This window comes from Euprymna scolopes, chromosome 4 (genome assembly GCF_053919585.1).
Source record: "Euprymna scolopes isolate OS-2025 chromosome 4, ASM5391958v1, whole genome shotgun sequence".
Classification (NCBI taxonomy): domain Eukaryota; kingdom Metazoa; phylum Mollusca; class Cephalopoda; order Sepiida; family Sepiolidae; genus Euprymna; species Euprymna scolopes.
The window spans coordinates 180,525,095-180,549,963 of NC_136485.1; the positions used below are offsets into that span (position 1 = coordinate 180,525,095).

The window sequence follows — 24,869 nt, forward strand, 5'->3', positions numbered from 1 at the left end:
GGTGGAACAAAAGAAAGGATTTTGTTTGATATTCCATGCAAATTCCAAAGTCCGACAAGATATACTAAAAGAAGGTCAATGTTACATCAGCTGAAACGTGAAAATAACATTCAAAATGAGAACAGTATTTCAAATAATATGAAGCAAAACACATTTAAAAAATATATATATATATATATATATATATATATATATATATATATATATATATATATACATATATAATATGAAGCAAAATACATTTTTAAAAATAAATTTTATTTCATAAATTTACATCAGAATAAAATCAAATTTCTATAAATGTAAAACAAACAAAACAGAATTAACACAGCAAATCTTTACATTTACAAATTACTCATTTTCATTTGTTTTGTACAAGAAATCCAATTCTTGGGGAAGAGTAAATTAAACTAGGGAAGGTTTTAGAATTACTCCTGTTTTTATTCCAGAACATTAAACTTATTCATGAGGTTTAAAAACAAATTCCTTATCCTAAAAGATTTTTAAACATCACAATCCATCATTAGAATTTCCCTATTTCATAAGAAATGATCAAAATTAATCATTTTTTTGTAATTCCTAAAATTTCGAATTTGAAAACAATCTACAAATATCACCATTTTTTTCTTGATTGGAAGAGAAAAAAATATTGAAATCTCTATAAAAAGTAATAAAATATTTTATATAGTCAGAATAAATATTTAAATTTAATACTTTGAATAAAAATATTGTAAAAATTGTGTGCCAACCTTTTGAATATGACTGAATTTATTTCAACTATATGAATAAATAATAGTATGGCTAAAATGATGATGGGCTGATTTCAAACCATGACATTACTTAGAGGTTTTGACTGTTTAAGTAGACATTATTTAGGTATTTATGAATAAAGTTTATCAAATTAATGAATCAATTCTAAAGTTAATCATCATTTGCTTAAAATCATCATAAATATGTCCTGTTGTTTAAGTGTAATGAAAATAAAAGAAAATGCCTGTTTTTTGTTGTTGCTGTTTCTGAACGTTTGAGATGATGATTTGTATTCTTTGGACTGCTGCTTTTATCTTGAGTGTCATTTGCACAACGTTTCAGTTGATGCAATCTCAGAACTTCTTCAGATGTATCTTGTCAAAGTTTGAGATCTTTCTGTTGAATTTTGGAATCTGTACAGAATTTCAAACAGAACCCTTTGTTTAATCTGTGAGGGTAGCATGCTCTTGTCCTCTCAGCCATGATTGAGTAGAAGTTCTAAGCTATTCGCAATTGTATTTTTAGTGTCATGCAGCCTGAGGACAGCAACTTTCAACCTGCACCAAGTACTTTATTCACTACACCACAGGTTTAGGTGTAGGTTACATTCTTCTAGAGCTTGATGGTTCAATTCTCAGTGCGGTCAACAAAAATACTTATGACTTGACAAAATGAGAGCATGCTATTTATGTGGATTAAATAAAGAATTCTGTTTGAAATTCTGTGCAGATTTTTGAGTTTGACAATGCACCTGGCGGAATCAGAGTTTACATTAATCAAAACATGCAAATAACACTCAAGATGAGAAAAGGAGTCATAATAATCCAAATAATACACATTTTTTGTTGTTGTGAACTAATGATATTCATTTGATTATAATTTGTCAACCTGAAAATAAAGAAAAGAAATAGATTAAAAAAAAAAAAAATAACAATTAGTTTTTTGTTTTTTTTAGCACTCATTTTCATCCCAAAAAAGGCATATTGCCATTTAAAACATTGGGATTGCATCTAACAGGGGAATATGAGAAGTTAAACAACAAGATGTCTGTTTACATTTAAACTTCTGCAGGTCAGTACAGTCAGGAAAGCAAAAAATAGAGAATTCTGAAGTCTAGTAGTCCGAGGGAAGAAATTATTACAGTAGAAGACTTTCCAGCATCTAGAGACTTCAACAATAAAGGGGTAGGATTTTGATGCTTGTTGGGTTAGTCAGGAGTATGTAAGTCAAGGAGGAACAAGTGCTATAAGCTCGTCAGAACACATTCAATTAAAGTACTTGTAAAAAAGATGCAAGGATGCAACACTGCAGGGATGATACAGAGGTTTGAGCTTGGCCGATAGTGTGAGACCTAGTAGATTTGAAACTCTTTTTTGAACCTTGTCTATGAATGAGAGACGATAACTGCACCAGCCAAGAAGTGATAACAATACTCCATGCATGGATGAACTGTGACTTTGTCACGATATAGGATACTTTTTGGCACAAATAATTTTCTAGCATGATAGACACAGCCAATCTTCTTTGCAGCAGTCTTGGCAATGTCCTCAATATATTTTTTCCAATTCATGATGAATCAATATCGGTGTTTGAAATCACTCTGAAAGGTGTTTAGGATATATTTGATAGTTTGATATTTTGACACCTCCAATGTTCGACACAGAGTCAGTGACATCATTTTGTGTGTATGTTATGAATCTGTTTTTAGGTATTGTCTATTTACAGATGGATGAAAAGCATAATGAAAACGAATAAAAATTTTTTCCAACAAAAATATATGTATTAAAAAATATAAATTTATTCTTTTAAAATATTTACGCATTTATTTATCCACTCGGCCAATATTTATAGTTTTACATTACGTTTCCACATGTTTTGGATTAAAAAGCAGCTAAAATGATAGGCACTAGTGACAAAAAATACGATCATAAATTATGAAATTGCTGTCAATTTTACAGTTGGCAATAGTCATTTTTATATTATAATGAAATATTTTGAAAAATTAGGATCCATTTACTCAAAATTCTGTTGAAAACTGAACATTTCAGAAGAATTGAATTTAAATCTTTTAAAAATAAATTATTATTGAGAATGTTTTTTTTGGTCCCCAACAAAAGGAGGTGGACCTGTAAATTTACCCTTCGCTGTTCGTCCGTTTGTTTGTCTGAACTTTTCTCAATAACTACACCTTGGAATTTTTTGAAATTTTGCACAAACATTCAACATGGTATGAGTAAAAATGTAACCGAACGGATTTTCCAGGAAAACTCTGGTTGCCCTCCTAGGGTGCCTTTCGGTTAAAATGGCTAAAATTGACACTTTTGTGCTTATTAAAAAAAATTGATGCCTTGGATTTTTATAAAAATTTCTGAAAAGTTGTAACTAACTGATTTCTATATAATTTTGTTTATCTATACTTTCCGATAACTCCTGGGTGTGCCCCAGGGGCTCTTTTAGTGCTAATAAAAACACTCCATTTTTGGAACTATTTTACCATATTTGTCCAAAATTTTCTGTGTATGTCTATTTAGCAGTTTTGCATGGTGCTGAACTCAAATGTAAATATGTTAATGCCTTGGGGATATTTGGGGCTAAATGGAGGGGGGGGGCAAATGATGGCCTTAGTCATTTCATTTTTGCATGATGCAGAACTCAAATTTACATATGTTAAGGCCTAAAACTGCACCGTTTGTTTATTTTCACCAGGATTTGACGTCCCCTGGGAACTTTTGGGGCTAAAGGAGGGGGCGGGGAGAAATAATTTTTCATGCCTCATTCTCTGTACACTCACAGGGGACCATGGATGCTTCACTTTTTTCTTTGCAATTCAACAGACTTTGGTATATATTAATAAGAAAAAAAACACTATTTTTTTTACAAACATAATATTGGATTTATTTATGTATGACTTCATGGTAAATGACAAAACAATAGGTTGATTGACTATAAAAAAATGTGTTTTTTTTAATTCTTCAACTTCACAAAATATAAAAATGTTGATCAATTATGATACATTTTGTTTGGATTTCATGAAATGCAATATAGGGAGAAGATCACATAAAAAATATTTCCTCTCTTATTTTACAAAAACTGTATTTTAAATATAAATTAATGCAAAAATCAATAAGTATCGAAAATTTCATGAAAATTTTACCATTAGTTGATTTTTCTTAGATTTATTAAACACATGTATGTTTGCATCTTAAAAATGATTATTACATAGAAATGTTGTTTTAAGGCATTGAAAATATGATTTTAGTCTTAACTTTTCATTACTTTTGTATACTGAAAACAATTTTAAAGCATTAGCATTTTATTTTAGGCTTCTTTTGAATGGTACAAAAATTATGATAATATTAACTTACAAGTTACATCAGGTTATATATAGAGGGAGGTTAATTATGTGGTGAGCTTTGGAGGTACCTATAGATAGTAGAACCATTTTAAGTATTATATCAAGGTTCATACAAATTTTCAATGTCCATTTTCAAGGACTTTTCAAGGCTTTTTAGTTTTTTAAGGCCTTCTTCAGACAGAATTCATGTTTTCCAAATAAAATTTGATATATAAACATTGATGTAATAATTGACAAGAAAAGTCATTTTCATAGAAAACAATATACTTGTTGATAATCATTTACATTCGCTGACTCACTTATATTTGACCAACCAAGTGCAATTAAATATTATTTTCCTTAGTGTAGATTGGTCTATACTATGTTCGTTTTACTTTTAAATTTTGAATTTTCGGTATTGTGGATACAAAAGTTATGTCCCTTTATCACAAAACTACCAGGTATTATATAGAAAACAGATAGTTTTGTGATAAAGGGGCATAACTCTTGTATCCACAAAAATACAATGTAATTTCAGAACAATGTATTTTGATTTCATTCTTAATACTTAAAAAAATAATTTAATAGTATTTATTTCAATTTTATTTTTAATATTGCAACACAAACTTTTACTGGACATAAAGAATATGATTTTCAAGGCCTTTTCAAGACATTTTTCATATTTTCAAAGATTTTTTAAAGTAATAATAGAAATAAGGCCTTCTCAAGGTAAAAGTAAAAATTCAAGGACTTTTCAAGTTAATGTGAACCCTGTATATATTAAAGTGGCAAAATACAATAGACGTTTTGATAAACTGAAAAGCATCGAAATATGAAGAAAGACTGACCTACATCATGATGATGCACTTTAATAATATTTTTTTAATAATTTGAAGGCTATGAGATGTAAGCTGGAAAAAGATTTGACAAGAGAAGTTGTCTGGTGGACATTGTGTAAACTAGGAGCAGACAAGTAGTTGGTGAAGGTTGTTCAAACAGTGTATGAAAATGTTCAACATTATGTTAGAATTAACAGCATATTTAATGACAGCTTTAATATTCACATAAGAATATATCAAGGTTCTGTACTGAGTTCATTGCTTTTCATTTACGTCGTAAAAGCATCTTGGGAGTTTTGTACAAGTTGTTTGGAAGAGATCACAGATTGATAATTGAATGATTGCCTGTGAAACAATAAAACATCTACTTGTTAACTTTCATATAGGTTGTCCGGAAGAGATGCTGTATGCTGATGGTTTAGTACTTGCCTGTGAAACAATGAATGACCTACTTGTTAAGTTAAAGATTGGAGCAATGCTATGGAATATAAAAGTCTGAGAGTGAATGTGATCAAAATAAAAGTGATGATCAGTGGTTGTTGTATTGGAAATTCCTCTGCTCAAGTCGCAGAAAAGGATTTAAGTAAAATTTAATGTTTTTATGGTACTTGAACACTGTGTGTACACAAGAAGTTCAATAAAACTACTGATAGATTAATAGATGATGATCAGTTTGTGTTCAAGAAGTGAAAGACAATGATGATGTATGAGAGAGAACTCAGATGTGGCGGAAGCATATTTTGATTGCAAAGCTTGCCGAAAATCGTTATTTTTGGATCACAGCAAGGATTCAATGTTAGTATGAATGCAAGAACTGCCATTACTAACCAACAGATGATTACTGCTGTTGACCAAGGGGAAAGTCTATCAGGTATGTGTACACAGTATAACAATAATGGGACTGAAACCTTGCCAGTGAGAGTTGCATGGAGAGAAGGGATATGAGAATGGTACAATGTATAATGTGAGTTTTAAAGACCGGCTAAGATATGATGAGCTCAAGAAAAGCTTAAATTTGAACAGTGTAAAGAGAGGCATGTAAGGCAGGATATTTTGATGGTATGGTCATTTTGAAAAGATGGATGAAAGTTCTTGGGTTAATAGATATACACCAGTTAAGATAATTAAGTTCAGTTCACAAGAGATAGTCAGTAAAATATGTAAAAAGAATGATAAAGATTGATATGAGGGAAAGAGAGAAAAATAAAGATCTGGACGGCAGTGATTGCTGAGAATGCAGTTAGGAGATTCAAAGTTCCTATCCGTCATGGTTACCACCCGACGAAGACCAGAGGAACAGTTGTTCAAAACGTTATGAAAACAACAACTAATAAAGATGAAAACAACAACTAATAAAAATATGAGGATAATAGTCCAAAATAAGAATAAATCAATATATATAATGCTCATCTCAAAAATGAATTCCAATTAAGGAATAATATATATAGAGATAGGTTAGTTTGGAAGTCAATTTCTAAACAGCATTAGAGACATGCTTACATGAAAAACAGACGTTAAATGAAATAGTATATTATGATCCTGAAAACAAAAGGGCTCTTGTTCATAATTCTCCCTATATATAAAAAAAAAAGTAAAATCTGTATGATGCACTTACCTGTGACACAGAAAATATTGTGTTCCAAAAATCAAGTAGTTTTATTTTCATAAAGAAAATCATCTTTAAGCAAATTTGAGTTTTTCCAATATCTCCATGTTAAGAATGGCTTTCTAAAACCTTGCCAGTTTAAATTATTTGGAATTATTTCCCTTATTGTCAAAATGACATTGTGCTATCGTAGCAGTTTTTTGAACCACAAAATTTTATTTTCTTACTTAAAACTACTTCATTAATTTGTGTGATTTTTTTGATGTACAATATTTTCTCTCTGTCCCGAATAACCAATAAATGAAAAAAAGTCTATATTCCAAATTTCAAGATGTTGTTCGTTTGCTTTCAAAATGGCGAACAAAATAACTGCTCTTTTATACTCATAATATTTGATTTTCTTTATAAAACAAACATACAGATTTTTCTTTATTTTTGTTTTCTAATATGAGGGAATTCTGAAAAAGAACCTTTTTTTTTGTAAATTGTCTTTATTATTTGCAATTACCATTTTTTTTTGTGGTATTTTTTCCCCCGTATTTTGCAAGCATTTACAAAAACAAACTTTTTTTAAATAACACTAAAAAATAGAGACAATTACAAAAATAATTCAACAATTTATAAAAAAATAAAAAGTAAATAAAAATGTAAAATATAAATTAAAAAATTAAGGAAAATAAAATGCAAATAAATCAGTAAGCATTTTTCTGTTTCAGGAACCCAACTTTCATTTTGTGCGATCACATTTCGGTTGTTATCACTAGGGCTATGACAATATGACATCAGCATATTCTTTTCCTTGTTTTGATTCTTAGGCATATATGCATTGATATCTTATATGTTTTTATGGAGAGTGATGTGGTTCTCGGTTGATTAATTGTGTCTAACTGTGTCGGATATAGACTCGAGAGTCAAAACAATGAAAAGAATATGCTGTTGTCATAGCCCTAGTTGTCACTAGTTACTAAATTTTACTGAGTAAATCTGTACAAGCAATGCAGAAATATTCTGTGAAAAAGTTCAAATTATTTACCTTTTTCTGCAATGGCCTTCCTCTCAAGCTGGCAGTGTCAATGAATAATGGCCGACATTTATCCGGATTGGTCAAATAAAACCTAAAAATTTGTATTGAAAAAAAAAAAATCGATTAAGCTTAGATGTGATCAACGTTTATTTCCCTAAAGTTTTTTTTTCCCCTATATAATTTAATCACACAAAATATAGGCTAAAATATTCCTCAGTTTTCGGATTGAGTTATGTTTGATAAAAACTTTGGAGGAAGTTTGGAATAAGGACCGCAGCTGACTACACTAAGAAAACGACAGATTTCGGTTAACACAGTTTAACCTTCACCTTGGCAGGTTCAAGCAGATTTTTGTGATGAAGAATGCATTTTTTTTGTTTTTGTTTTTATATATATTTACACAACTTTAATCTTTGAAATGATATTTTTTATTAAAATAAATAAATAATAATGAGTTATATTATTTATTCGCAACTAAGATTATTTTCTTTTATGTGGAGTGCGTTTATATATTTACAAAATTTTTTAATAAAGCTATTTAAACCAAAATTAGGATATATTTACACCTGAAAGTATCCTGTATTTCTACAAGGTCACCATTCGCCCATGTATGGAGTACTGTTGTCACATTTGAGTTGGTGTATCTGCTATGAGTCTCTCGCTCTTAGGGTTCAGAAGAGAGTCCCCAACCTGATAGGTTCTGAACTGTCATCTAAGCTTCAACCTCTGTTCCATCGACGTAATGCTGCATCTCTCTGCCTGTTCTACAAGTATTTTAATGGTGAATGCTCCAACGAGCTACAAGCCTTTGTATCTCCTCAACGTAAATACCCCCCGACAAACCCGACAAGCAGCAAAATCCCACCTCTACACAGTGGAGATCCCTAGATGTAAGAAAGCCTTCTTCTCTAATAGTTTCTTTCCAAGAACTGTTAGACTTTGGAACTCCCTTCCGAGTTCCTGCTTTCCCAACTGTACTTACATTCAGAAGTTCAAGTGTAATGTGAACAGATATCACGCTGCTCAACTCCCTACATAGTATCCCTGCAACTTATGTCCTCGATAGTAGACTCCCCCCCCCCAATCAAAGTGGCACTGTACCTTGTTTAGGACGAAAATAGAATAAATAAAAAAATTATATTAGGTATTTGTGGTCTGATAAACCAAATGAAGACTTACAATTAAATTAAAAATCATTTTTAGGGTTATTTGGGTCCATTTGGAATGAATATCACATTCAAAATTGTCGCTGTAAAAAACAAGTCAATCCTGCCTCGTTTCTGAAAATAAGTCAACCAGTTTCGTTTTTGATTCCAAAATTTTATTATAGGGGGTGGGGAGATTGCCATTGGAGAGTATAGTCAACGCAAGGAAAGTTTAATTTGTTTTTTAAAGTGGGGGGGGTAGGAGGTTTTTTTTTTTTTTTTGCATTTTTTTTTCTTTTTGAGGGGGGTGGGGGGTGGGGGTGGATTCAAATCCCCCCCCCATCTTGTTTTTTGCTCTCATTTATAATTTTAATTATTTTTTAGGGGGGGAAGGGCACGTCCAGAGTTAATCTTCCTCTAATTGTTTTGCCACCCGACATTTACAGTTAGCAGGAAACTCTTTGATAAATTACGTGTGTGCACAGTTTCTAGTACAATAAATCGATCCCCCACGTTGGAACCATTTGATGGAAACAAGCACACCCCCTTTCATTTATCAATCTAAGAACAATAACGCGTCGACCATATGCGCACGCTTGCGCATACAAAATGGCCACCCGTGATAACATATAGAATTACATAGTTTATTATTTGGAAAACTACTTGTTTTTCATCTAATTTAAAATTTTCGTCAATACTACACTGTGACAAGGCAGTTTGGCACATTTAACAGCCTTTTTTATGCTCGCGCGTAGCGTAAACGAAGGCTGGGCTGTGAAATGGAAAATAAACGGTAAATTTGCGATGGAAACGGTTACCAAAACTCAAACAAAACCAAATTGCCTCCTCCCTTGAGGCTTGCATTTACTAACATCCGTGAGCTTAGAACTAATTTAAATTGAAGCATTTCTCCTAACAAACACCCCGGATATCTTAGCACTAAGTGAGACTAACCTACACTCCTCTACTCCCTCAAACTACTTTAACATGCTCGGATATCTCCCACTCTGCCGTAAGGACTCTGACAGACATATGCACGGGCTTGGAGTTTATATTCGAAACACCCCCCCCCCTGACTGGAGAAAGAAAACTAGAATCGGACGATCAAGCCTTTATGTGCTTTAGACTTAACATGCAACATAACATTAGTTACTTTTATTTTCTCTATTGCTCTCCCTCGACCCAGGACTGTACCCTAATAAACAAAGTCACTGACAGCATAGATACAGCACTTTCCCTCAACACTAGCGCACAAGTGCATGTATTTGGTTACTTCAATGTCCACCACAGTAACTGGCTTGAATTCTCTAATTACACAGACGCAACTGGTACCACAACACATAGCTTCTCTATATCTCATTCCCCATCACAGACGGTTACGTTTCCCTGACCAGCAAGAGCAATATGCATCACTTTTAGATCAGGGATCTCATTAGAGACGCCCCATGGCGAAATAACTTTTCACTTCCTGCTGAACAGTGCGCAAATGAGACCACTGAATGGTTCAAAACAGCAATTGAAGCACATGTCTCCATGTGGAAATTTTATAGCAAGCCCCACCATACCCAATGGTTTACTTCCACATGTGCAGCTGCCATCGTGCAAAGGCAGCACGCATACCACAGATTTAACCGAAATAAGTCCAGTTCAAACAGACAGAAGTATATAGAAGCCAGAAGTAACTGTAAGAAAGAAATAGCGACAGCTAAGAGAGAATTTACTGAAACCATCCAAAAACACATCGAAATTCAGAAATTAGGAACCCGTGACTTCTGGAAAATCTACAACAGTGTAGTAAATAATGGGCAATCAATAATTCCCCCACTATTCAACAATCATGAAGTTGTTTGCTCAGCAACCGAGAAGGCTAACATGCTTGCCAGTCAGTTTGCCTCCAACTCCACACTAGACCCTGCTAACCATCCTCTCCCAGACTTTCTTTTGCGGACAGACGCCACACTTGACGATCTGAAAATCACCCCTTCTCAGGTGCATGCCATTATAAAAAATGTTGACACTGCAAAAGCATGTGAACCTGATCTCATCCCAGCTGTGCTATTGAAAAAGTGCTCAGCCGAAGTATCTCCAATCCTCTCCAAACTTTACAATAAATGCCTTAATGAATCTTGCTTTCCTGCCTGCTGGAAAACTGCTTCTGTGGTACCACTTTTCAAGAATTCTGGCGAAAGAACTGACCCAGCAAATTACCGCCCCATTAGCCTCCTCCCACTTTTTGCCAAAATATTTGAGTCGATAATTAACCAAGCTCTACTCCATCACCTTACAGATGCTAAACTTTTTACTGACAAACAATATGGATTTAGGCAAGCCCGTTCCGCAGCAGATATTCTAACTGTAATCTCCGAGCGTATATACCATTCACTTGACAAAGCAGGGGAGGGTAGAACGGTCGCTCTAGATATATCTAAGGCTTTTTACAGGGTATGGCACGAAGGTCTCAGGAAAATCAGATCATATGGCATCATTGGAAGAATACTTAACATAATTAAATCCTTCTTAGATAAGAGAAAAATCCAGGTTGTCCTCGATGGCCGTACATCTAAACAATATGATATAAATGCAGGAGTGCCTCAGCGGTCTATCCTTGGACCTCTATTATTCCTAATATTCATAAATGATCTCCCTGAGAAAATTGTCTGTGAGATAGGTATATATGCTGATGACACCACGTTCTATAACAGACATGACAGGAAAACAAATGAACATATATCTAAAGAAATGGCAGAAACAATAGAGGATGACCTCCAATCTGTAGTGGAATGGGGACAAAAATGGATGGTCACATTCAATGCTGCCAAGACTAAACTTGTTTCCTTCAATAACTACAAGAAAACTTCTCTACCACCAATAGCACTGGCCAAAGACTCTTCATCTGAAAGCACATCTTTTAAACTCCTCGGCCTAACGTTCACAGGAAACATGAGTTGGAACAATTACATTGAGAGCATTGCCAGGACCGCTGTTAAAAAGGTAGGTTCTCTCTACCGTGCTAGAAAGCTACTGACCCCTGAAAGTATCCTGTATCTCTATAAGGCCACCATTCGCCCATGTATGGAGTATTGTTGTCATATTTGGGCTGGTGTATCTGCTACAAGTCTCTCACTCCTAGACAAGGTTCAAAAGAGAGTCGCCAACCTAAGAGGTCCTGAACTATGATCCAAGCTTCAGCCTCTGTCTCATCGACGCAATGTAGCATCCTTCTGCCTGTTCTACAAGTACTTGTAATGTTCCGACAAGCTGCAAGGACTTGTAAACCCCTCTACATAAATACCCCGACAAACCCGACAAGCAATACAATCCCACCCCTTCACAGTAGAGATCCCTAGATGTAAGAGAGCCTTCTACTTCCGTAGTTTCTTCTCCAGAACCGCTAGACTTTGGAACTCCCTGCCAGGTTTCTGCTTCCCAACTGTACTGACATGCAGAAGTTCGAGTGTAACGTGAACCGACATCTTGCTGCCCAACTCCCTACCTAGTACCCCTGTAGCCTGTTTCCCTAATAGTAGCCCCCTACACCAATCTATCTATATAAAAGCCAAGTACGTCCAAGGATGGAATACTGTTGCCATATCTGGGCAGGAGCTGCAAAAAACAGCCTATCCTGCCTTGACAGAGTACAAAATAGACTTCGTGGCTTAGTGGGGGATGCCCTTTTCTCTACCCTGCAACCTCTCTCCCACAGAAGAGACGTTGCGAGCCTATCCTTGTTTTATCGTTATTTCCATGGCAGGTGCTCGTCTGAACTCCAATCTCTGGTCCCCCCTCGCCAATCTTTCACGAAAAACACCAGTCTAGCCGAATCCACTGTGAAAATTTCCCCCACTCTTTATCTGTGCCTAAATCAAAACGTGGATTCCATGAACAAAGCTTCTTTCTTAGAACTGCACGCCTGTGGAACTCTGTTCCGTCTGCCTGCTTCCCACCGGACTACAACTTGGATGTGTTCCAAGTCCAATGTTAACAAATTCCTAATGAAACTGAACCGCCCCCTTAAGTAAACACTTCATCAAATCTCCACACTAACGTAATGTACTTGCAATAACCCTTATCCCTGAGTGGCTTCCGGGCCTTGATAAGTGGTGATCACTGTGTAAAAAAAAAAAAAAAAAAAAAAAAAGTGGCAATGTGCCTTGTTTGGGGTGAAAATGTAATAAAATAATAAACCATATTCTTTTAAAGCACACCGAAAACTACAAAAAACTATTTTTTCTATACGAATGTGAGACGAGGTTTAAAGTAGATACCGATTTTTCTTTTTTTTTTTAATTTCCTCGTGTCTTTATTGAAAGATGAAAACAGAAAAATAAATCGAAAAAACCTTTTAGCCAATAAACATACAAAAAATGCCCCCTCTCTCAGGTGGCCAGAAAGCGAGTGCTCGTTTTAAGTTAAATTTACATGGAAAAGTGATCACCCACTTTTCGAAAAAGTAATTTCTTCATATCATGAAACGGTTTGCAGATCTACACACGGAAATCTACAAAAAAAAAAAAAAAAAAAAAAGTATTTTGTTATATGTAAAAATCCCTAACCGACGAGCGAGAAGGAAGAGTGATTTCGCCTGTGTGTATAAATATCTTTTGTAAATAAAATTGATATTAAACCACTGGAAATATTTTAAGCACAGTAGTTCGTGTGGTTGAAAGAATATAAAAGTTATGCTTACGAAATAAAGGCTAAATATATGCTTACGAAAGACGAAGCGTCAAGGTGAAGGTCGTACTTTTCTAGTAAAAAGATCATCACGTGAATTAAAAAAAATACATAAACTTCATTTTCCAATAATATCTACATTTCTTTACTTACATTCTTCAATTAGTCTTATTGTAATAGATATATAATTGTTTCTATATAAGGTTTTGTAACATTTATTGAATGTGGAGTTTTTAATAAAAGTAAAAGCTAAAAGCGGGAGCGCACCGGTTTATTGTCATATGTAGAATATGTATCAGCAAAGTGCCCGCACTAATCAACAACTCTGGTTTCCGGTCAGGAACTGCGGATAAATCTTTCGCCTTTTACTAAAGATTTCCGTGGCCGGGAGCAAATCAATGAGTCTATAGACTTATTTTTGAAACCCTACTACCACGTAGGGTAAAAAGAAATCTAATAATAGACATATTCAATAATTTACAACTATACGAGAGCTACGATACTAGCGAAATACTCATCGGTTCCGATGTTGTAGTCAGCGGCTTCTAGGGATCTTTCATTAATTTGAAAAGAATGGAAAGAATTGTTGGCGTGTGTGGCCTTTTTTTTTTATTATTTATTTTGGCTTGAACTTTACGCTTCTTGGATTATTTTTTTTTTTTTTGCCGGAGATTATAGTAATCATTAACAGGAAAATTCTCAATAAGCTTTGGGAAAAAAACATGTTTGAACAATTAAAAATTTTTATTCATTTTTGAATAAAAAATAATTATTAAAACAAAAACGGTAGTATTCTTGTCGAGTAGGTTTGTTTTTTTATATTCAAGAAAATAAAAAGGTACTCATTGATCCGTACTGAAATAGCGTTATTATTTAGAAAGCCATTCTTAACATGGGGGACGGGACGGTGTTGTGTGTGTACCTATTCCGTACTTTCACCTAACAATTCAATAAAAACATATCGTAAAACTTTAATTAAACTTGAAATACTATTTTAAAAAAATAGTGCGGATCAATAAGTGCACCAAATAAAATTTCATTATTTTTCGATATGAGAAAAAACAGCGACGACATTGAAATGAAAACTCGGTTTGACAACCATCTTCATTCCGTGACAGGTAGGTTATCGTGATAAAGGTTTGTGTTTATCGCCACAAGTGCTAATCTGGATTTGCACCAATTTTCCTGTACCTATAACTATAATGTCCGGCAAAAAAAAAAAAAAAAAAATCAAGAAAAAACAAAACAAAAACATAACAAAATAATCCGAAAAGCGCAAAGTACAAACCAAAATAATAATAAAAATAAAAAACAAGGGCACACACGCCAAAATTCTTTTCTTTTCAGATTTATGAAAGATCCCTAGGTTGCGTACAACATCGGAGTCAGTGTGTATTTTGCTATGGAGGCCTCATTTGTGTACGTCAGCCTTTCTTTCTGTTTCAAAATTTGGGTGGATTTCTAACAGTATTTTGTTTAATTTTATGTTTAAGGTAATATCAGAACTTTAAATATTTAGAGTGTCAGTTTTTGCCACCATGCGCTTGACAATGATTTTGAACTGATTAAACGTTTTAAAGTGAGTAAAAATGTTAAAAAATGTTTCCAGAAAGGTGGAAGAACATTTATTTGTAATATATTTGAATTTTTGACCACTTTTTTGTACCTATGTGGATTGTAATACAAACTTCAAATTAGTAATTTTAACACGTCTACCCTGGCATGGCTGACAAAACAATAATCTGCTCCCATGAATTAAGTAAAATGTTCAGTTTGAAATTCCACATATTTGACAAAATACCTCTGGCAAAGGAAGGAGATTACATCAGCCAAAACGTTGCGTGAAAATAATATCCACGATGTGAATAGTAGTCCAGTATAATTCAAAGTTTTTCTTATATCAATCTCCGGGCATTTTATAGTAAATAGACCAGTACCACAAAACGAAAAAGAAACAAACAAATATATAATTTCTATCTTAATTCTTTACATTTCCAGGCATATTGTACTGATAATTTTCTCCACTTAAAATAGAATTATAAACAGCGAAATAGTCTATTCACCTAGCTTAAATAATAAACCATGGCTATAGTAAGAGAAGAATCGCTAAAAAAAAAAAAAAAAATTATGCTAATTTAGTTAGAAGACAGTAGAACTTTATTTAAGTTGCTAACTTGCTAACCATGCGAGTGCACTTATGAGCATGGTCTGAACCCCGACACATTACTTACCTTTTCTAATTTGATTGCCCAGTAGAACTTGTAAATTTACTAGGTAACCCATCTGCGAGTGAATGACTGTAAAGAGTCATTTTTTTTTAACACATTGTGCTGAAACACTGGAATAGTTGCAATATGTGAGAATTACTTGAGTCGGCCTTTGTCTGGCCTTTATCCCTGACTAGATCAACGAGCCCCAACTCCCCTATCTATATTTCTTCCACAAGAGCAAATTTTTGCTTGCATACTACCTTTATTCACTTGACGGATCTAGACTATTTTAAAACTGATGCTAATGCACTTAAATCTAATTTTTCAATCTTTTCCACCTAAGATACAAAACTAACTAAAATACAAATTTCCATAAGTATTAAAGACCCCTCAGTGTTGATGACAAGCTGAAAAAAATGAACCCTAACTGAATACAACGCACAATCACAACTTTCGGTGTAAACAAACATCTTTTAATTACCAGTTTAGGAAGCAATTATTAATATAAAATATAAAGTCATTGCTTATTCACCAAACCTATTTTCCTGCTCTTATTTACTTATACTGCTTTCCTCTTTTTGGAAATCATAATTTCTTATTCTATGACTAAGTGTAATGTTTAAATACAAGGCCTATACTGGCCACATTTTTATTGTTACTGAGTTATTCTACTAAAATAACAGCCACAAATGTTATTTCTAAATGTCTGCTTAAAAGGGATAATACTTGCTTCCAAGACTCCTGCCTGTGTCTGCTTTGCATGAAAACTTACAATCCCTTATATCCCGAAAACCTCTCCTAATCCCTGTATATCTATATTGTATATTAATGCTGTATTCTTGTAAGTATATCATGTGTTTGTATTACTATACACATAGATTCGAAAAAGTTGTCAAAAAACAAATATATAACAAATAAATGTTATCAAAGGCAAGAGAAGTTACTTTTCTACCAAACTGGATATATTTTTTGTGTTTTTATTCAATGTAACATGTTTATTCAGCTCGAAAAACATACGGTGTTTACCGATGTAATGGAAAATTCAAGATGGCGTCTGACTCTCTCTTTAACACGGTAAGTTTGGGAAAAGGTGTTATAAATAAAAAACTGGATAAAATACTGTTAAAACTCGCGCAATATATGTTACCGTGACATAGGTTGACATATATTCGGCGGGTTTTTAATAGTATTTTGTCTTTAGGAGCCTGTCTTTACTCTATCACGATTTTCATGGAAGGTGCCTCTCTGAGCTCCAATCTATGCCCCCCCCTCGCTAAACTTTAATGAAAAACACTCGTCTAGCTGAAACCACTATCAATAATTTCCCCTACTCTTTTTCTGTGCCTAATCCTAAACGTAGATTCCATGAACAAAGCTGCTTTCTTAGAACGGCATGCCTGTGAAACTCTCTTCCATTTCCCTGCTTTCCAGCTGACTACAATTTAATCATATTCAAGTCCAACATAAACAAATTCTTGATGAGCCACACCCTTAAGTAATCCAATTTACCAAATTTCCACTACTAACGATTACTAGGATATTGTGTCATTGACTTTTGTACACTCATTAACCATTATCCTCGAGTGACCTTTGGGCCTTGATAAGTGGTGACTCCTTTGTAAACAAAAAAAGGAAGAAGCTATAAAGGGCTATAGTGCCATGGGTTGCTTCTTATTGATTTATGCCCATTATTTTTTTGGGTGAGGGAGATAAGATTGTAATTCCGGAGTGATCCCGAACTAATCCAATTGCCAAATTCCATTTGGCAATTCCACTGGATAACTTTCAGATTACAATCCGATTGTTATCCAATGTAATCTACAGTGATCCCACTCAAAGACAGAACTTTCATTGATCTTGTGTGACATCACAACCAAAACAAAAACAGCTGTCCAGACAGGATTTGCAGTGATCTGACAGACCGAAATATCTTGATGAAGTGGAAGCATTACAGTACAGTACAAAATATGAGATATCTCCAAAAATAAAAGCAAGACGATACAAAAACTGCTAAATTGTGCAAACCACTGCTTAGGAAGCAATTAAATTATTGCTTATTCACCAAACCTGTTTTCCTGCTCTTATTTACTTATACTGCTTTCCTCTTTTTGGAAATCATAATTTCTCATTCTATGACTAAGTGTAATGTTTAAATATAAGGCCTAAACTGGTGACATGTATATTGTTACTGATATATGTTACTAAAATAACTGGCACAAATGTTATTTCTAAATGTCTGCTTTAAAGGGATAATGCTTTGCTTTCAAGACGCCTTCCTGTCTGTTTTGCATGATAAACATTAAAAATCCTTATACTCTTAAATCCTCTCCAAATCCCTGTATATCTGTATATTGTATATTAATGCTGTATTTTTGTAGGTATATCATCTCTTCCGTTTCAACTGAACAAAAAAAAATTGCTCTTCTCCCCAAGCTGATATAAAATCACATACTTTGCATGTACCTTGGGAGGAGGGTTTAGCTTCCGGTTCTAAACTTTAGTAGGCTGACCTTTTCAAAATCGATAAATACTAAACATCTATAGATTTCTATTGCTAAGGATGCATTAGCTTAACCCATATTTATACTCTAAAGAATATCTTTAAAATAGATAACTAATAGCCACAGTTTGTGCCCAGATTATAAGCGATCTGTATTAACTAGCAACTATGAAAACTAACACCTAAAGCACATTTCGAAATGCACCCTAACCCTTATACTATAATATTCCAATTAGGTCACTAACCCACAAACCACATTTGATCTTTTCTTAACATTAGTAGATATTCACCTTTAATGTACACCCCACACTCATACATACCTCCTTTAAAAACGTAACGAATCTTAATCCTATTCTGAGGAGTATAACTTCAAAGCAGATACTAATTCTTTGATACTAACTCTATCAATCCACACTATCCATGCAACCAGGTGCAGGAAAAACCCTCTCAGTGCTGATGGGCCAGTAGATCTGGTTAGGTCATCCATCTGAGATAAGGAAAACAATTTGTAAACCTGTGCCACTGACCTTATATGTCTTGGCACTAAACAGGGGAGGGAGGCCTCCTCATTCCTGGACAACAACCTTCCTAGACTTGATCAAATCATCGGTTTGCAAACCTAAACTGCTTAAGAAGTAGATAGGGTTCGGGTGCTTATTTACCATATATGCTAATATGATTGGACTGGGCCACTCCTGTCGGACAAGTTTGAGGGTACCGGTTTGACAGTTGCTGGTTGATGTTTCCAACTCACAGTACAGAAGCCCTTTGATAGCGGTTAGAGCGGCTGTTCTATCATCAGTCGTGTAATATCAGGATATTTGTAGTGCCATGTCACGCATGGAAAGGCACCCTGTACTCATCTCTTGTGGGCGTTCCCGAGACCACATTCTTGTGGATGAGGAGCCGGCTGATGGTCTACTCGTGTTGCATGATGGTACCTATGCACGTCAATCTAGATCTGAAACTACAAAATAGAATGAAATGATAGCTCAATCAAAAAAAATGTTCAAACCAGACACACACTCATGCCTCCTTCCTTGAGGTTTGCATTTCCACATATCCGAGACTTTAACAGGAACAGACTTGGAGTCTATATTCGTAACACCTTCCCCATGTCTAGGAAATCTAAACTAAAATCAGGTGACCAGGCCTTCATGTGCTTTAAACTAAATTTACAACATAGTGTTAGCTACCTGTATTTTCTTTATTGCTCTCCATCAACCCAGGACTGTACTTTAATCAATCATGTCTCCGACAGCATAGATGTAGCACTCTCCCTTGACACTAGCACCAAATACATGTATTTGGTGACTCACCACAGAAATTGGCTTGGCTTCTCTAACTACACTGACACAGCTGGTAGCATCATCCATAACTTTGCTATATCCTATTCTCTGACACAGATAGTTACATTCCCGACCCAGATCGCCAGGACCAGCAAGCCTCACTTTTGGATCTATTTCTAACAACTGTTCCTGATGATTGTGTAACAAATGCTCATTGCCCACTCGAGAATGCTGATCATGCTGTAATCATGATAGACATTATCTAAACTCTTGACCCCAATTTGAAGAGCAATTGCTCAAAACAACAATGTAGTACAATAAGGCTGATTGAGAAGCCATTAGAAATCACATCAGAGATGCCTCACGAGGAAATATCTTTTCTCTTCCAGCAGAACACTGCGCAAATGAGACTACTGAATGGTTCAAAGCAGCAATTGAAGCACATGTTCCTACACGGAAGTTCTATAGTAAACCTCACTCTCCCTAAACAGTTACTTCTACATGCGCAGCTGCGATTGCTCAGAGGCAATATGCATACCATAGATTTATCCAGCATAAGTCCTGTACAAACAGACAAAAGTATATAGAAGCTAGAAATAATTGTAAGAAAGAAGTAGCAACAGCTAAGAGTAAATATACTGAAGCCACCAGGAAACGCATTGAAGCGCAAAAATTAGGAACCCGTGATTTCTGGAAAATCTACAACAGTGTAGTAAATAATGGGAAATTGACAATACCTCCGCTATCAAACAATCATGAGGTTTTTTGCACAGCAACTGAGAAAGCTAACATGCTTGCCTGTCATTTGTCTCAAACTCTACCTTGGACCCAGCAAGCCATTCCCTCCCCGATTTTCCTCTGCGGACAGAAATCACGCTAGATGATCTAAAGATCACGCCATCCCAAGTACATGATATTATAAAAAACCTAGACACCTCAAAAGCACGTGAACCTGAAATCATTCCAGCTGTGCTATTAAAAATATACTCCGCTGAGGTCACTCCTGTTCTCTCTAAATGCTTTAACAAATGCGTTAACGAATCTTGCTTTCCTGGCTGCTGGAAAACTGCTTCTGTGGTATCAGTTTACAAAAACTCTGGCGAAAGAACTGACCCATTAAACTATCGCCCAATTAGCCTCCTCCCTCTTTTCGCCAAAATATTTGAATCCTTAATTAATCAAGCTCTAGTCCACGACCTTACAGCAGCTAAATTTCTGTCAGACCACTAATACGGATTTAGGCAAGCCCATTCTACTGCAGATATTCTAACTGTAATCTCTGAACGTTTATACCAAGCAATGGATAAGGCTTTTGACAGGGTATGGCACGATGGTCTTCTCATGAAAATAAAATCCTATGGTATTACTGGACAAATGCTTAGCATAATTAGATCCTTCTTAAATGAGAGAGGAATCCAGGTTGTCCTCCATGGGCGTATGTCCAAAAAACTTTATATAAATGCAGGTGTACCTCAGGGATCAATCCTTGCACCTTTATTATTTCTGATATTCATAAATGACTTACCTGATAAAATTGTCTCTGAGACGACACCACGCTCTATAGCAGGCACGTGGGGAAAACTAATGAGCACATATCTAAGGTAATGGCCGAAATCCTAAGCAGACAAAGCTATTTCCTTTCCCATGAAACCTTACCAACCACCAATAGCTATGGCTAGAGATATTTTACCTGAGAGCACTTCGTTCAAGCTCCTTGGCTTAATGTTCACAGGAAACATGAGTTGGTATAGATACATTGAGATCATTGTTAAGGCTGCTGCAAAGGTGGGCTCTCTCTATCGTGCTAGAAAGTTACTTATGCCTGAACGTATCCTGTACAAAGCCACCATTCGCCCATGTATGGAGTACTGTTGACACATTTGGGCTGGTATATCTGCTACTAGTCTCTCACTCCTAGACAGGGTCCAAAAGAGAGTCGCCAACCTAATAGGCCCTGAACTGTCATCTAAACTTCAGCCCCTATCCCACTGATGAAATGTTGCATCCCTCTGCTTGTTTTACAAGTATTTTAATGGTGGATGTTCTGACGAACTACAAGCACTTGTACCCCTCCTCGACGAAAATATTCCCGACAAACCCGACAAGCAGCAAAGTCCCACCCCTACACAGTTGAGATCCCTAGATTACTCTAATAGATTCTTCCCCAGAACTGCAGGACTTTGTAATTCCTTTCTGGGTTCCTGCTTCTCCAACTGTACTGACATGAAAAAGTTCAAGTGTAATGTGATAAGGCGTCTTGCTGCTCAACTCCCTACATAGTAACCCTGGAACTTAGGTCCCTGATAGTAACCCCCTACATCAAAGTAGAAATATGCTTTGTTTGGGGTGAATGTAAAAAAAAAAAATAAAAATAAAAAAATAAAAATAACAAATGAATTACTGGTACTTGTTTTAGTTTAATCAAGACATTAAAAAAAAATATATATATATATATATATATATATTGTACGTACAATGGAGTAAAACTTGGGGAGAATGCCCTGTTTTACAGTTGTTGTAAAAATGGAACGGAAATTTAAATTTTGTTCTGTTTTAATCTTTCTTTTTTATTATACCCCCAAAAAACGAAAGTAATCGAAAGAATAAAATTCAACAATTGTACTTTTTATATATAAAAAAGATTTGGGTTTTATAAAAATAAAATTTTATTAACAAAAACTGGGAAAACTTGTGAAGAATGCTGCTTTACGGTTGTTGTAAAATGAAACGGAAATTTAAATTTGGTATATTTTTTTTACATTACGTCCAACTCATCGTTCACATTCGACATAACTTTTATAGGTTTTCCAGTATGCTGACAAAGTTAGGGGGTGTCTATTTTGAAAGGTGTTCTTAACATGGTGAGGTTGGGGTGTTTATTCGTTAGGTACCTCCAAAATTCACCGCCGAATTATATATATATATATATATATATATGCAACATGATGTAACTTTATTATAGGATAATATTATCAATATAATTTTTTTGCCATTTAAAAGAAGGGCAAAATAAACTAGTAATAATATTAAAAAATGTTTTCATCATATGAAAATAATGAAAATAATGAAAATGAGAGATGAAAATCATGTACACATAATTGACGCTATCAGAAATTGTGAGATCATCTGTCACCTCGGTTTTGCCCTTAGGAAAATGAAAGAAAACGATCAGAAATAACAACAGGCTCATCTTTAAACTTCAACGTAAATTTTATTAAAGTAAAAAGATCCAAATTGCAAAAGATGTGTCATCTTTAGCTATCTGCCGAGCAGGGCTAGTAACACCCGGAAAGGATAATAGTTCATGGTTTATCTTTGCATAATGCAGGATACAATACTCCAAGCTATTTGAAGAATAGCTGCAACAGGTCGATGTGTTAAGTGATGCTTTCCAAAGAGGGATGCTGCGAGTACAGTAGTCCTCATGGACTGTGCATAACCGTCCGAATGGCAGACAAATGATAGGTCAAAATGTAGACCTTAATTTTGTCTCTGAGAGACATTAAAAGTAATGATGAAAGTCAATCAATTTACAGAACACAATAATGTGTATAGAATATAATATGTCGCCAATCATAAGGGCATTGTTGTTTGCAAATGATAATAACATTTCGCTCCACATTAGGGCATTAATGCGTCTCAATGAGACAAAGGCGTTTTGAGGCTACAAGCTTCTGGTGAGTTTTCGTACGTCCATTCAACCTGTTGTTTGTGTGAAAACTGGCAGGCTGAAAAGATAAATTTAGTGCCAAGAATACCCTCGGTAGTTAGTAAGAACAATCAATCTGATAGGTTCAAACAAAATTGTGGGCGGTCAAACCAACCAATGAGGAATCTGCTTATTTTTGCACAATTTCTTACAAAATTTAGCTGGTAGCATAAATTAGCTGAATGTATGGATAACTAGCCGCTATGCCCAACGACGGTTATCATAGTTACCAAAGTCCTTAAAATTATACAATAGAACAAGAAGGAAGCAGGAAACGACAAAACAATTTATTGAAAAAAAAGAAGAAAGTTTAAAAAAAAATAAAAGATGCAAAATGTTCACTTGTGACTGTAACTGCTAAAATTTGTCCTTTTAGCCTGGTCAACCGACCATAAGTAACTATATAAAAAAAAGAGAGTGCAAGATAGGAGGAAAGAGAGAGATAGATAGAAGCACACACTTACTGAGATACTTTTTTTAAAGGTCGATCATTGATATCTTTTACTTGTTCATGGAAATAGTTCGACTACAGTTATTTCCCTTTGACTGTCATATCTTTTTTCTCATGGTAAACATATCCTTAAAGTTTGTGTTGATGACGAAAAATAACCACGAACATTCGTTCAAAGTTGCTTGGAAGTCCATGTAGATATATCTTCTCTAACGACAGAATCTCACTTCACAGTCCAGTGGAGTTTATCTACCTTTGGCGTCTGCACAGCAAGCAATTCTTCTTTATAGTAAACTGGAAGATTTCGGATTTTTATGTCTTTATTGACAAATCTTCTTTGACAAGTTTATAATCGAGTCATGACGTCACGATAAAAACATCACCTACACTTGAGTTTCTCCAACTTCCTGATTATCAACTGGTTTAAAGTTCCATTAAGACTGTTCCAATTTTAACGTCTTCATTGACGGAGACAAAGTTCACACATCTGCATCATCGGATGGCAAATCTCTAACTTCTAATTTTCATGTCTTTATTGACGGAGAAGAAGTTCACACGTCTACATCATTGGACGCCGAATCTTTTGCAATCGAATGTTGCAATCTTCAAAAAACAAGCGGGAACTTCCCAAGCCAATCCGCAAGTACTAATCAATCATGTAATACAACAATCATCATCATAAGAAATGAAGAAAAAGAAAGAGGAAACGAAAAGAAGAAAGATTAAACAAAAATAAATTCCAACAACGCTTTTAAATAGCATCCCCATGTAGTAGCATTCTGAACATGAACATACCCGTGGTTAATAAATCTAGCAAAAATCAACTAATGGTCACATTTTCAAATATTCGATACTTATCCATTTTAAAATGAAATTATATATAAATTACAGTTTCCATAAAATATATGAGGGGAAGTATTTTTTAGTGCGTGCCCCCCTCTCTATTTATTTATTTTTTTAAATTTGAACAAAATATATTTAAATTGATTGAAATTACTATTTATTATGAAACACTAGAGTTTATTTTTTAAAAGTTTAAATACATGTATTGAACAAAAACTTACTTTGAAGTTGCAATTAAAACATTGATATAAATTTGATATTATGTTCTTTTTAAAATAGCGTTTTTTTTTTCTAATTAATATATACTATTATCAGTTGAATTGCCAAGAAAAAGAAACTTCCTAAAAATTAATTGATTTTTAAAGATTAAAATTCTATTATTTCAAAATGTTCCATTAAAACAGATTTTTAATTAATGGTGTTTAAAATTTTTTTTTAAATATTAAGTTATAATATAAACATAACTAGCCAGCTATTTTATCGCCATATTAAAAC

General features: G+C 34.5%; 1 long non-coding RNA gene and 1 other non-coding gene across 2 annotated transcripts in view; one reads left to right on the plus strand and one right to left on the minus strand.

The window, feature by feature from the left end:
- Positions 1–239: 239 nt before the first annotated feature.
- LOC145270499 (uncharacterized) overlaps positions 240–24,869 on the minus strand; it is a 45,857-nt gene continuing 21,227 nt past the window's right edge. Inside the window, exons 3-4 of the long non-coding RNA XR_013865403.1 lie at positions 7,563–7,644; positions 240–1,638 (exon numbers count right to left, since the gene is read on the minus strand). This is a non-coding gene — a long non-coding RNA (uncharacterized LOC145270499). The remainder of the gene's footprint in view (positions 1,639–7,562; positions 7,645–24,869) is intronic.
- Positions 13,693–13,815, plus strand: LOC145275187 (U5 spliceosomal RNA). The gene has a single exon (XR_013867084.1). It is a non-coding gene; the product is annotated as a U5 spliceosomal RNA (small nuclear RNA).